This window comes from Chrysochloris asiatica, unplaced genomic scaffold (assembly GCF_000296735.1).
Source record: "Chrysochloris asiatica unplaced genomic scaffold, ChrAsi1.0 scaffold00013, whole genome shotgun sequence".
NCBI lineage: Eukaryota > Metazoa > Chordata > Mammalia > Afrosoricida > Chrysochloridae > Chrysochloris > Chrysochloris asiatica.
In genome coordinates, this window is record NW_006408531.1 from 30,265,248 (window position 1) to 30,280,968 (window position 15,721).

The following is a 15,721-nucleotide window of genomic DNA, read 5'->3' on the forward strand; positions in this document are numbered from 1 at the left end:
GCCAGAAGCTTTGATCTTCTACTACATCTGCCTTTCGAAGCAGAAACAAAAAACCATCATTTTTTCAATTAGATTGATAAATGTTGCTGTGATTGCTTATTCATGCTTAGTGATCTACTACAAATGAAAGGCACCTATCCACTGTTGGGTTATTGTGTCAGACTGCAAAGTCATTTGAACTGCAATGGCAGTGGTTCAAGCTCACCAGCTGTAGGAAAAACTCTCAACTACATGGTAGGTTTGAGTCACAAGGTCTGTAGTTCAAACTCACCAGCTGCTCCTTGGAAACCCTATACAGGGTCATTATGGGTCGGAATCGACTTGATGGTACTTAACAAAAACAATCCTTGGCTAGAAAAATACCCCTCCTTCAGTGTGGCTCCACACTGCCCTCTAGCTCCTTTCCTATGCCATCAACATGGGAGCTATTCCACACCTCTACACTCTTAAGCTCTGGACCCTGTTGTCCTACCCACTCCCCTGTGAACAGACGGCTCACTGCTGTACTAGTCTAATAGTGGACTTCCTATCACCATCCCTCTTAGTGATATCTTTCTTCAGGAGAACTTCTCTTCTACCCATTTTAACCCTCTTAGTTCTTTTAACAGTTTCATTCCTTGGTGACTTCCATCCTCACCTCTCCTCTCCTGGCCCTTCCACCACCTTCACCTTGACCCATAAACCTGCTTGCATGTGCCCATTCTCAAAAAAACATGATCTCCACCTCAAAATTCTTTTCCCACACCTCACTTTCCCTTCAGAGTCGATTTTTAATACTTGGGGTTAGCATATTGTCCAACTCCTTCTCACTCTTGAGTTCTTCCATCCTGATTTTATTAACCTTTTAGTATATGGGCTTTGTTAAACCTACCTCGGACTTTGTGAAGGAGGCAGAATTTTACAATCGTATTCCCTCCCTCACTACTTCACTGAAGCTGATTTCTTAAGTTACCATCTGTTAAACCAGCAGTGTCTCAGTCATTGTTTGTCCTGACCTCTGAATATTTGACACTGCTGATTTGTATGTGGGCTCTTGTGAGTCACTGAGAATTTCTGGGTATCAGGTGCCTCCGGGCACTGACTATGGCATGTGGCCCAGCCAATGCAGTTACCAGTAATCACTGCCACACTAGTAGCAGATCATAAAGCAATGGGTGTGGTAAAACAAAGGAGCAGAGAATGGGGCCAAGCACTAAGTGCTGGGAAATGCTAATATTTAAGGAGGAAGCAGGAGAAGAGGTCCTGGAAGAAACCCAAAAAAAGAAAAGGTAGGATAAGATGCAAAGCAGATCACTTCATCAAGCTGGCTTAAAATCCTTGCATAGTCTCCTCAGAGGTTTTAGCATAAATTCAAATGCCTACGAGCTTTGGCTCCTGCTAGTCCCCCAAATGTACTCTTTATTCCATCCATATGCTCTAAGTATCTTTGCTCCAACACAGCATTCAGACCTCTATGCTCATGCTGCTGTTTACCTTCTTGCTTCTTTTGTAAATAGGAGAAATGATAAAGATAAGTCCAGTGGAAAAGCATCTAAGCCAGGGAAGGCTTCCCAGGGACCATGGGTAAGCCGAGTGTTGTGGGAGGAGCATGTAACAGTTACACAAGGAAGGGAAAATGACATTTTACTGGAGGAGACACGTGCAAAGACATGGCATTTTGAGAGCAGGGTGATGCTGTATGGAAGTCAGACAGGAGATGTGGTAAAGAGGAAGGGAGGGCCAAGTCTTGGTGAGTTTGAAAAGAGGCTTCTGCAATGGAGCCATGGTTGCCAAGATGTAGGAGACCCAGGCAGGAGGGAGTAAATAAAAACCGCTAACAGCACAAACACTATAGTGATAGGATTAAGTGGGTATCTGAGTTAGGATGTTTGTGTTGAATCGGAACTTATCATACAGGAGGAATTCCTGACAGGAGGAATGAAAGCGCAAGACTTCCTTTTGCTTAATTGTATGGCAGGAAATAGGAATGAAGGAGTTAGTGGGGCTGGTAACTAGGCACAAGATAAAGTGTTTGGATCTTAACCAAAGGCACACAGAAGAATTTATTTTAACCGTTACACACTTATTTGCATTAGTAAAAACTATGGCTAGCATACTAGGCATGGGATTCATAAAAATTACTGCTGATAGACATGACATTGGAAGCTAGGCCAACCGCATTTCAAATATCAAGAGGTTCACCCATGGTGGACAGGTTTCAATGGTGATTCCAGACTAAGAGAGGCAAGAAAGAAAGGCCTGGTAATGTACTCTTGAAATCACCTAACAAACCCATGGGTCACAACAGGAGATTGTCAGAGTTTGGTCTTGCTCTAATGCATCATCCTGAGGGACCAATCACTGGTAAGGGACATTATGTTTGGTAAAGTATGACCAGTAAAGGCAAGGGACTGACACATGGCAGCCACAGGAGCCCATACATACCAGTGATCATGAAGAAGGCGCAAGACTGAGCACCAATTCCTTCTGCTATACATGGGTCACTATGAACTGGAGTCCATTTGATGGTAGCTAACAGTACAACACTGCTTAGGGAAAAAATCTAAGTAGACTCAAAAAGGAAAAAGATGAGAAGATTGGAATCATTATAACAAACACACAATTAAAGACATTCTAGTACATATGGTATACAGATGTGGGGACATTTGAGTAGTAGGTATGTGGGTGACTAAGTTTGAGGAACAGTGCTGGAGCACTAGGGACACAGCAGCGAAGAGACATGGTCATGTAGAAAGGTTTGCAAACCACGACTTTGATGAGATGTTACAATACTGGTACACATAACACGTGATCCAGGCCAGACCTAAGGCATGGGAGTGGGTCTGGAGAAAAGCTGGCCACACACACTCTTCCTGCACTAAACCATTTCCAACCTATATAGAAAAATTAACATCCATGTCTGGCACTCAGCCTCAGTCTAGGTTTCTGTTTATTACAAATAGTTGGTTTTAATACGATTTCTTCATAAACCTCAAATGTCTTGAACACAAGGCTCCTTCAGGGATTCACTCCACAGGAGACACTATATTCAAGTTACAAATCCCCAGTTACAGATGAAATTGTCATCTTTGAAGAAATTCAAAGAAGGTAAATGATACAGGCTCTTGGGAGGTAGCAGCTTTAACTCAGAAGCAAGAAAGCTCTGCAAATTGTAGAAGTAACAGCAGCAGCAGCAGCAACAACTAATTTCCATTTAGGGCATGAATCAGCTGATTCCACAGGGCCGGCACTGTTATTATAATCCCTATTTAATGGATGAAGAAGGCAGATTGACTAACTCATCTGAGGCCACCCAGAAGGTTAGGTGTGGAGCTGGGATCAACCTCAGATCTTCCCTAATATGCCTTACTCTTTCCTTTATGGTCATTCCACTGCCCTGGTGTCACTATTTCATAAAAGCTTGTCATTGACCAAGTTGAGGGATGTAAAACCTGATGAAACATCTAATTGATGTTTGGAACAAAACCTCATTCTATTATTCTTGTCTTAGATTTATGGATGTTAGGTCTAATCAGAATCCTGGTGTGATTACAATCTCTATTTACTGAACAAGACTCACTATTAGCTTTGATGTATTTTAATTTATTTTCTTTTAATCTAGCTACTGTTGTTATGTGCCGTGGAGTCAGCTGCGACTCATAGCGACCCTGGTACAGTGTTTCCCAGGCTGTAAATTTTTACTGGAGTAGAAAGCCTCATCTTACTCCTGCGGAACAGCTGGTAGTTTTGAACTGCTGACCATGAGATTAGCAGCCCAATTTGTAACCGCTACGCTATATAGGATAGGAAAAATATAGAAATATGCCTTAATATTTCTAAACTTCAAAAATGAAGAGAAGATGTCCTACCTTCTAATCCTGAAACCAGGAGTATTCAATATGCAAGGAAGTCTTATGTTTTCAAACATACCTTTGAGAAAGTTTCTTCAGAGTGAAGACCTAGTCTTGCTATCACATAAACCAATAAATTTGGCCAAAATGACCCAGAAACATCTAAAACAGTATTGTCCTTTAAAAGGCCACTTGGTTGGTAGAAAATAGAAGTTGGGGATACATACAAAGGATAACTCTTATTAACCACTTGATTATTTTAACCACTTGATTAAAAAATTATAAACAATCATACAAAAATTATATACAGGGACAATATGAAAGCATTAAAAACAAAATTTTCAGTGCATTATGGCACAGAACATGGGAAATACTGAAAGACAAGAAAAAGAGAAGGGAAAAATGATAACCTAGAAGGTACTGAGATGCATGTCACTTGTACTGTTCATTATGTTGTTATTGTTAAGTGCCTTCAAATCCGTTCCAACTCATAACAACCCTGTATAGGGTTTCTAAGGAGTGGCTGGTGGGTTTGAACTGATGACCTTGTGGTTCAAACCGAGCTTGTGGCCCAATGCATTATCCTGCAGCGCCATATCAGGACTCCACTCTTCATTATTTGTTGTGTTGTTGTGAAGTGCCATCGAGTAGGTTCCGACACAAAGCGACCCTGTATAGGGTTTCCAAGGAGCAGCTGGTGAGCTTGAACTGCCAACCTTGCAGTTCAAATGGCTTTGCAGTCTAGCTCATTAACCCAGGGCACCACACCAGGACTCCACTCTTCATTATGTTGTTGTTGTTGTTGTGAAGTGCCGTCGAGTTGGATCCGACCCATAGCGACCCTATACAGGGTTTCCAAAGAGCAACTGGTGAGCTTGAACCATCGACCTTGCAGTTCAAACGGCTTTATAGTCTGGCACATTAACCCACAGCACCACACCAGGGCTCTTTATAATACAGACCTTCAAATGCAGTTCAGTCTCTTCACAGGCTCCATTCTGAATGCAACCATGGAAACCCACTAGGGCAAAGCACTCCCTGATCACTGAAGTTGTAGCCAGAAAACTATCACTTTCATAACCTTAGCCCATGCTCAATAGCCTGACCTGAGGTTGTTATTTGGAAAAATAATTTGTCTTACCTTGGTTTCTACAATGAAACCGATGGTTAGGTTTTTCCATCTTGGTGTAATGCTCACTATTAAGTGGCCTTTACGCTCCTTTGAGTCCTGGTGTGGTACTGCAGGATAATACACTGGACCGCAGTCAGTTTGAACCACAAGGTTGGAGGTTCAAACTTACCAGCTGCTCCTTGGAAATCCTATATAGGGTCACTATGAATTGAGCACACCTGACGGCACTTAACAACAACAGTGCTCCTTAGGAATCCTGGTGTGGTACTGCAGGCTAAGTACTGAACTGCTAATTACACAGTTGGTAATTCAAACCCAACAGCCACTCCTTAGAAATCTTATATATGATAGCCATGAGTCTGAACTGACTGGACAGAGCTTAACAACAACAGTGTTCCTTAGAAGGATGTTAAAATTTTGTCTCATGTACTTTGGACATATCATCAGACGAGGCCAGAACCTGGAGAAGGATATCATGCTTGGTAAAGTAGAGGCTCAGTAAAAAGAGCAAGAGCCTTGCAAGATGAACTGGCATAGTAGCTGTAACAGTGCAAGACCAGGTAGTTTCATTCTGTTGTACAGAGTCACTATGAGTCAGAACTAACTCAAATGCACTTATTAATAATAGTGTGACTATCAAAAGTAAGCTTTATTTACAAAGTATCAGCGAAATAGACTTCTTTGTTTGGATTCACCAAAAATACAAAAGCTTTTTTTAGAAAAAGAAATCAGTGACCAAAACAATAATCATCATTATAAAAAGGATCACTCAAACATAAGTAAAAATGTTGAGTCCTGGTGGCACAACAGCTAAGTGCTTAACTGCTAACCAAAAGGTTGGCTGTCCAAATCTACCAAGCAGCTCCACAGGAGGAAGATCTGAGATTTGTACCCACAGAGACTACAGCCTAGAAATCTTTAGGGGGGCAGTTCTATTCTATCATATTGTGTTTGTAAGAATCAAAGTCTACTACGTCTGAAGTTTATGTGAACATCAGTGCCAGACGCCATACGTAGTCTGGCAGCCTGTACTTAGTCAGCAGATAAATACTCTCTGGAGGCCATACACTATTTGCTTTAAAAATAAATAAATAAATACAAAATAAACAATGGTCAATACTTAAATAGTCAAGAGATTTTGTACACAAATCTATTATTTCAGCTTCCTCTGAAAAAGATGGGAGGATCTAGCAACACTATGCCCACGTTCCCACAAAGCAACCATGGCTTGGAGGTGTGTAGAAAACTATGCCCTATAGCAAGGCTCTGTAATTAAAACTGGTTCCATTCTTCAGCAACCTGCTTTTCTCAGCCTGGCCCTGCAGGCAGGTTTGCAACCAGTAAAATCACTTTGATCCCCAGCATAATTATTGTTTCTGCATACTTACTCCCAAACACTATGTGCAGCACCCATTGGCAGGGATTGGCCGGCTGAGGAGACAGGCCCAGCTAGTCTCCAAAGTGCTAATGCTCCTCTACCAGAAAGCTCAGTCACCACGGCAAAGATTCACTTATAAAGGGAGCTTTCTAATGAGCTCAATTCTGGCTACAGAGTCACCAATTAACTCAGGCATTTGCCAAAACTAGTTACTAAAGTTACTGCAGGGTGGCTGCTTAATGATGTGCTTGTGAAAGGTGATGATAATTTTCTAGAATCTAGAATGCGAGTATCAAAGAAACGAAGAAATGTCTAGGACAAGAATGAGAGAGAGCTATATCACTTCAAACATTCAAAAGGTTTTCTAAAGAAATGAGAATACTTATGTTAAGTCACTAATAATCGTGTAATACAATCTATTCAGTACTTCTTAGAAATTTGTATTAAATACGGAGAAAGACAGGCATTCCCTTAAGGACTGCCTTTAGATGCTGCTCTAATGTTTGAAGGTGAAATAATATTTAGAAAATACAAAAAAATGAAACAGGAGAAAATAAAAATCTCATATAATCTTGTTACACAGATAACTACTATTCATGTTTAATTGTGTAGCATTTCAGCCTTTTTTTCTATGTGTGGATTGATGTAATAATACTATGTTAGGGGCTGTCTAGTCAGTCTTGACTCATAACAACACTTTGTATATACACATGCATATACACTTTTATAAACTGATTTTACATAAAATATATTTTCAGCCATCAGTTGTTGTATTTGAATGCATTGTGAGTGTGAATTACTTTCATAATAAGAGACAAACCATAAAAATTTTTTATTCTCCTATTAAACTCATTATACCAATAGGAAGATGTCCAAGTCCTAAGGATCTGCATTAAATATGGACAAAGTGGTCTTAATTGCCCTTTCCTTAGGGAATAAAGGACAAATGAATCACAAGCTGACCTAGTTTTCTTGTATGAAATCTTTAACCATAGTTAATGCTAAATTTTTTCATCCAAAGTCACCTTGTTCTTAATGAAATCAGGACTAAATGGGAATCTTTAATGATATTGGTGGACTGAGTGCCAAAATGACCACAGTTTTGAAGTCTTTAAAGTGGTGCACTTTCTAGAACTACTTAGCTCCTATTTGGCCAGAGCAGGTATATTTCAATATACAAACCTTGTGATACTTCAGTATTTGCACCATTATGCTAGGCTGTAACCTTACTGTAGGAGTCTCTGGGTGGTACAAATGGTTAAGTACTGTTTAAACCCACTCAGAGGCACCTTGAAAGAGGTCTGATGATCTACTTCTGAAGGGTCAGACAGAAGCTCAGGATCAGTTCCACTCTGCGAACATTGGGTTTTCATAAGCTGAAATCAATTCACAGCAACTAACAGCCAACAGTATTCCTCTCATTTTTTTTTAATGTGTGTTTGTGTATATGCATTCATATTTATATATGTATATAAATGAATTTATATACATATATAAATATATATGGAAGAAAGATGAGGTTTTCTGCTCCCATAAAGATTTACAGCCTTAGAAACCCTATACAATGTCACTATGAGTTGGATACATAATCTTTGGTACCTAACAACCACACAAACATAAACATATATACATATACAGTAGCTGTAACAATAGGCTCAAACATAACTATTATCGTGAGGTGGCACAGGACTGAGCAACTTGTCCTTCTGTTATACAAAATGTTGCTATGAGTTAGAACCAACCAGAAGTCCCCTAACAACAACCTCACATGATTTATTACATTAATCCACACATAGAAAAAAGGCTGAAATTCTACATTGATAAAAATGAGCTGTAATTAGCTCTGTGTACCAACAGTATATGACATTTTTATTTTCTTCCATTTTTATATTTTCTAATTATTACACTCAAATCCAAACCCACTGCCATCAAGTTGATTCCTACTCCTAGCCATCCAGAGACAGAGTAGAACTTCCCCGTACAGTTTCCAAGGCTGTAAAGCTTTATGTTAGCAAGTGGCCACATCTCTCATGCAGAGAAGCTGATGGGTTTGGACTGCTGACCTTTTAGGAAGCAGACAAGCACTTTACCACTGCACCACCAGGGCTCCTTGTACATTATATAGACTATTATTTTTACTGTAAGGAACAAGTTATTTAAGATTTTTATCTCTTAAATTATACACTTATTTATTCATGCATCCATCCAAATAACATTTAAAAGTATGTCTCACATAGGAATCCTGTTGTGGTGCTGTAGCAATGGACTGCTAACCTCAAGGTTGTTGGTTCAAACCCACCAGCCTCTCAGAAACCCTATACAGTGTTGCTACAAATAGGAAACAACTTGACGGCACTTATCAACACCAACTCATATAGGAGACCCTATGCTGTTTCTGGAATCCTGGTGTGGTGCTATAGGATAAACCTTGGACTGCTAACCACAGGCCTTTGGTTCAAATCCACCAGCTGCTCCTTGGAAACCCTATCCAGGGTTGCTATGAGTCAGAACCGACTGGATGGCACTTACCAACAACATGCTGTTTCTGGACACAAAGTCCTAAGATTTGGTCTCTGCCCTCAAGAAGCTTAAATCTGAGTAATAAAAAGCCACAGGTAACCCAGAGCTGTGTAAGAGTTTGGTAAATGCTATGACAGGGTAGAGTGCAGTGGAAGGGCCGTCCAAACCAGACAGAAATCTTTCTTAGAGGAGACATTTGACATTTGAGCTAATATATGGATTTAGGTGACGTAGGTATGGGGATGAAGTTAGACATTTCAAACAAGTCATTTGATAAATCTGATTTACATATCTCAAAGCTAAAATACGGCCAGCGATCTCCAGAAGGGCCAAAAGGGAAGTAAAGATGAGGAGATGTTAAATACAATAAGTTACATGTGGTGACTAACCTATGATGCGGAGAGATCACTGAAAGGCCATATTCTGGCCCTGGGGACTGAATAGTCAGTGCTACCATTTACCAGGAAGAAGAAAACAGGAGGTATGAACTATGGGGACAGCGGCAGGCATAAAGGTAGAAATAAGAAATCCAGTTTTGGCGTCAGTTTTAAGTTTGTTTGATCCATGAGCTATCCAAATATTGAAGAGCAGAAAGTATACAGTTGCTTGGGGCTCAACAGAAAGTTCTAGACTGAAGAAGTTGTTGTTTTTAAGTGGCATGGAGTCAGTTCTGACTCATAGTGACCCTGTATAGGGTTTGCGAGGAGCAGCTGGTGGGTCTGATCTGTCGACCTTACAGTCAGCAGCTGAGTGCTTATCCTACAGCATCACACCAGGTCTCCAGACTGAAGCTAGTTGGCAATAATTAGCATGTAGAAGAATTAAACGGTGTTACATGCTACAGATGCAGAATGATAAAGAACAAAATAGTGTCTCTGAGAACCAGCAGTTTCTAGGGTTTTAGCCTAAATCCAAAGAAGCAGAATTTATAGGGAAGAAACTGGGTACTCTGTAAGTAAAGCCTCCCAGATAATTTTATTACAAAGCTGGGTTTGGTACCCATTGATTTAAGCCACATTTCTTTGTTAACGTCATACACTTTCATATCTGTGAAATAGAATACATTCTTTTACAGGCTTTAGTCTCCAACGTTTCTGATTTTATCTACCATCTTTAAGTTGATTCCAACTCATAGTGACCTGAAAGGAAAACACAGAACTGCTCCCGAGGGTTTTCGAGACTAAATCTTTATGGAGGTAGATTGCCTCATCTTTTTCCCAGCAGAGCAGCTGGTGAATTTGAACCACTGGCCTTTTGGTTAGCAGCCCAACATTTAACCCACTATACCACCAGGACTCCTGATTTAGAAACTAAACCTAATTGCCCCTATAAGGGAAAAGGGGGCAGGGCATCAGACTTCAACTCTTCCCCTGATGCCTATGTGTCTGTGGAGTATGGGTTGGCAAGGATTGCAAGGACAGGTCAGGGCAAAAATCATCGAACAGTGTATTGTTTTGGGAACACAGAATTGCAACAAGTAGAGAAGAGAGGGAACCACCTGAGATCAGGAATAATGTCTTTAAAAAGATGACAAGCTAGAAAAGTCTTAGATATATTTGGAAAGGTCAATAAAGTGATCAATTTCACTATGGCAGCTATGGGATCAACAAAAAGCTGAAAAGGTAGGTCCAGACATGTTTAGAGTAGGAAAGGAGATCTGACAGCCTTGTGGGTTACGAGTTGGTCTTCTAACCAAAAGATCATTAGTTCAAATTCACCTGCTGCTCTGGGAGAAATAGGAAGCTTTCTGCTCCCATCAAGATTTACAGCCTCAGAAACCTTACACAGGGTCCCTATGAGTCAGAACTGACTGGACAGCACAGCAGTAGCAGCAAGTGTATACAGACCAAGTTATTGTATTCAAATCACTCAATTTCCAGTTGGTGACCAGCAATAGTATTTCCTTCAGCCTCTGGAATTCTCCATGGTTGGCTTGTGAAAGGAATGCAAGCAAAAGTCCAAGGTCCCACTTTTATGAAGTGTGCTTTCTCTTTACGGTGCATTTCCCCAAAGGTATTCAATGGAGAGCTAGTTCCACAGGCAAGTAACATGTGTTTCAAATCAAATATGTTCCACAGTTCTTCTGTCTAGAGTAGAGCTTTGGCTCAGAGTTGCTGCTCTCTTACTTGGCTTCTATAGGAATTTCTTCATTTTTAGGTTTCTACTGTTTTATGGAAGTTATTACCACTAATCACAGCTTAATTTCATGAGATTAATTTAGATGTCCATTCATATTTCAAGACTATTTTAGCCTGATCTGTGCTGATTTAAAATTCTTTATTATAGTAAATGGAAGATGGGCTTTCTTTCCTTTTTCACATATTTGGCAGAAGGAGTTATTATGTACAAAGAAATGCATGTAACCTTTTGGCCACCAAAAGCTTTATTGTTAGGGATGATGACTGGTTGATAACAGATCCTAGTCAGGATCTACCTTTGACTCTAGTTGTAGCTTCTTTTGTCTTTCAAAAGTGCTTTAACCCTGGAAGGTTAAAGCAAGCCTGAATATCTGAGTATTGAACTTGGTATGATGTGCCATCTATCTGTAGCTGTGTTCATTTTAAAGCAATGGGTGCTAAGCTTCATTGTATGCCCATATAGTTCTGGCACCTAAATTACAGCTTTATAAAGTGTACCAGAATAATCTGGTTGAGCCAACATACTTTTACACTGGTGCTCCTATGATATTTTTATAGCCCAAAGTAGGGTCACCAGTCTTGAAAACCTAAACAGAACAATCCAAGAAATCAGCCTACTAGCTCAAGTTTTATTTCCCTCACATCTAAGCCAGAAAGAGAGACAAAAGGATACAAGGCATTAACTTGATGTTCTTTGCCTCTTTATTAGGTACAGTAGTTCCAGGGGCTTTACATGAGTTTTTATCATTAAATATGCAGAATAGTTCTATGAGGCATGTGTTGTTATTCCCCATTTTAGAAAATGATGAAACTGAAACACTGCATTTCAACACCTTCTCAAACTAGCAAATACAAAATCCAGGATTTATACTCAGATTGATTTGATTTCAAGTCCCATACTCATAAACTTATATAAGAACAGGCTGTTAAAATGAAATTATACACTTCACATTTCAGCTAATAAAGCTCGAAAATAGGGATGGGGGAGGGAGACTTTATATATTCACCCATTTCTTGGCTACTGAGGGGATGAAGATTTGGAGTGTCCCCAAACATTTTTCATCTCCTTGTGCTTCACTAAAGTTCCTGCCATCTAGTCAGATACATTTCTGCTATTATGGGGAGAGTGGTTGACATTTTCTGGATATTTGTGGCATCCCACAAATACTTGTCAATTGAACTGAGGGAGTCTAATCACAAAATGGTATGGAAATAAAGAGCTTGACTACAATTTCCTCATAGTTTGTCCCTATTTGTCCTCTCTCTGATATAAGATGATCGAAGGCAGTTGCAGGCTGGTTCTAGAGTTGGTTTAGTACAGAATGAAGAACTTTTATATGGAACAGTGCATTTCTGACCAAAAACAAAAATGCAGACACAATCCCGTCCTCCAAAGCTTGTATCACAAGACCCCCAGGCACTTTATTTGACTTCACTCTTATTACGAATATAGCACACTACGTACTTAAGCCACTGCCTGGTCCTGCACCATCCTCACAATTGTAATGTTTGAGTCTACTGTTACAAACACTGAATTAATCCATTTCGTTGAGGGTCTTTCTCTTTTTCACTGACCCTCTACCAACTATGGTGTTCGTACCAAGTATGATGCTCTTGTCCAGGGTGTTGTCCCTTCTAATGACATGTCCAAAATAAAAGGGATGATGTCTCAAGATCCTCACTCCCCAGGGGCATTCTGACTGAGCTCCTTCCAAGACAGATTTGTTTGTTCTTCTGGAGATCCAGGTACTGTGATAGTTAAGGTTCTGTGTCAACGTGGCTGAGCCTGGATTCTCAGTGGTTTGGTAATTAGAGGTAGTAACCCCCCATGATGAAATATAATATAATTACCCCTATGATGTAATTTGATGTGATCAGTCCTGATCTTATATAATTATTCAATGTGTTATATATCCTCACTTCTGTGATATTTAATGAGATCTCGTTAAGATATAAAAGGAGCAGAGAAAGAGTTACGTATTACCACCAAGAAAGAAGAGCTGGGAGTAGAATTTGTTATTTGGACCTGGGTTTTCCACATTGCAAAGTCTCTAGAACCATGGAAAGACAATTGCTAAGACACAAGGAGATCTCTAAGGCTGGGCCTATAGATGCTGAAAAAAAGACAAGGACTTTTTTTTAGAGCTGATGATTTGAATTCAGACTTCTAGCCTTCGTGAGAGAATACATTTATGTTTGTTAAATCATCCACTTGTGGCATTTCTCCTGGTGTGGCACTGCAGGTTAACACACTAGACTGCAAGGTTGGTTTGAACTGCAAGGTTGGTAGTTCAAGCTCACCAACTGTTCCTTGGTAACTCTATACAGGGTGGAGTTGGAACTGACTCAGCAGCACTTAACAACAAAGTGGATAACTAAGACATTTGGCAACATCATAATGCAAATACATCAATTTTTTTACAGTCATTGTTTATAATGGCAAAAAATCAAAACAATGGATTATCCAAAGTAGAAACATGATTAAATTAATGAGGATACAAGTAATACAATTTATACATACAAAGGGGCTTCAAAAGCTAGTGGAAATTTTTCATTATCTTTAATTTTCATCTTCCCACGAACTTTTTGAAGCACCCTTGTATATATAAATTATAACAGAAAATTGTAAAGAGGGGCAAGATAATCCTGTATTTGTTAAGAATAAATGCTAAATGTTTATGCACAGAATAATAAGTAGAATGAAACATGCAAAAAACAAAATCTGCAGTGGCTACATCTTGGTCCTAGAATTACAAGATTCTAGTACCTCCAATTACCCTAAACCTCCAATTTTGCTTAACTGTAAATTCAAGTTGTTTAAATCACCTAGCATAATCATTTTCAAGTTAAAAAAAAAAATTCTGTAAGTATGCATGGGTACATTTCTTTCTCTCTCTCCCCTTACTAGTTTACTCATTATACAAATGACACTGACCAGTCTGGATTAAACATTTATACATGACTTGGCAAATACTACAAAATTCCTGCTCTTTAATTCCATTTCCATCTTACTTATTTTAAAAGGTGAATAGTATAAAATTAACTTTTAGTCCAGAAAGCTCCAAGGTGGAGCCTGGCTCAGCCATATCCCTGTAGCTGCCTGTCCCTCTTACCCTGCCAGGCGTCAGCTGACCAGGGGAAAGGGTGGGCTGAGCTGACGCGGGGTCAGGGGAGTGCCTGACACCATGTCCGACCCCTCTGGTAACACTAGTGGATCTCTCCATGCTAGGTGGCAGCCTGTACCGCCTTGAGCCCCGCCCCAGGCCTGCAGGCAGGGGAGGAGCCAGGGGGTACGGGGGTGCAATAGGGGGTGGGGACCCTCTGGCTCTTGGGGGTCCCAGTCCCCACTGGCTACCGCAGTGGGAGAGGTGGCGGAGGAGCCACAGAGATGTCTGGTCTGACCTTGACAGACAGAATCACAGGTGCCCAGCATAGTGTCACCAGCTCCACCTTTTCCAAGACAGTATGCAAGGCCACAACCCACAAGATCATGGGGTCCAAATAAAAGCACCTGGACTATTTAATTCAGTGCATAGATGACATGAATGTGAACATCCCGCAGTTGGCAATGTATTTGAAAGAACTATTAACTGTAGTTGGGTGACCATCTTCAAGTCTCTCATTACAACTCATCATTTGATGGTATATGGAAATGAGCACTTCATTCAGTATTTGGCTTCAAGAAACATTGTTTAACTTAAGCAACTTTTTGGATAAATGTGGATTGCAAGGATGCGATCTGTCTACATTTATTAGACGTTACAGTAGGTATCTAAATGAAAAAGCTGTTTCTTACAGACAAGTTGCATTTGATTTCACAAAAGTGAAAAGAGAGGTTGATAGAGTTATGAAAACAATGAACACAGAAAAACTCCAAAAACTGTACCAATTATTCAAAATCAGATGGATGAACTTGATTTTAATGTTAATAGCAATGAACTTACAAATGGGGTAATAAATGCTGCCTTCATGCTCCTGTTCAAGGATGCCATTAGACTGTTTGCAGCATACGATGAAGGAATTATTACTCTGTTAGAAAAATATTTTGATATGAAAAAGAACCAGTGCAAAGAAGGTCTTGACATATATAAGAAGTTCCTGACTAGGATGACGAGAATTTCAGTTTCTCAAAGTAGCAGAGCAAGTTGGAATTGACAGAGGGGATAGACCAGACATTTCACAGGCCCCCAGCAGTCCTTAATGCTTTGAAACAACATTTAGCTTCCCTGGAAGGAAAGAAAAGCAAAGATTCTGCAGCTGCAAGCAGGGCAACAACACTCTCCAATGCAGTCTCTTCCTTGGCAAGTAGTGGCTTCTCTGTAAGCAAAGTGGATGAAAGGGAAAAGCAGGCAGCATTAGAGGAAGAAAAGGCTTATTGAAAAGTTTTAAAGGAAATAAACCACTTTAAAAAATGGGTAGAACAACCAGAAAGAAACTTGACAAAGACACAGAAGTACTAAACAACACACTCAGCCAACTGGACCTCATAGATGTATACAGAGCATTCAAACCAACAACAGCACAATACACATTCTTTTCCAGTGCACATGGAACATGCTCCAGAATAGGCCATGTCTTAGGCCACAAAACAAATCTCCATAAATTTACAAATATCAAAATACTACAAAGTATCTTCTCAGACCACAATGCTATCAAATTAGAAATCAACAATAGGAAGACCAAGGAAGTAAAGTTGAATACATGGAAACTGAATGACACCCAG

General features: G+C 40.0%; 1 protein-coding gene and 1 pseudogene across 3 annotated transcripts in view; one reads left to right on the forward strand and one right to left on the reverse strand.

Moving 5' to 3' along the window:
- Positions 1–15,721, reverse strand: part of NCOA7 (nuclear receptor coactivator 7) — a 245,799-nt gene that overhangs the window by 34,235 nt on the left and 195,843 nt on the right. The window lies entirely within an intron of this gene.
- Positions 14,172–15,721, forward strand: part of LOC102819681 — a 6,403-nt pseudogene continuing 4,853 nt past the window's right edge.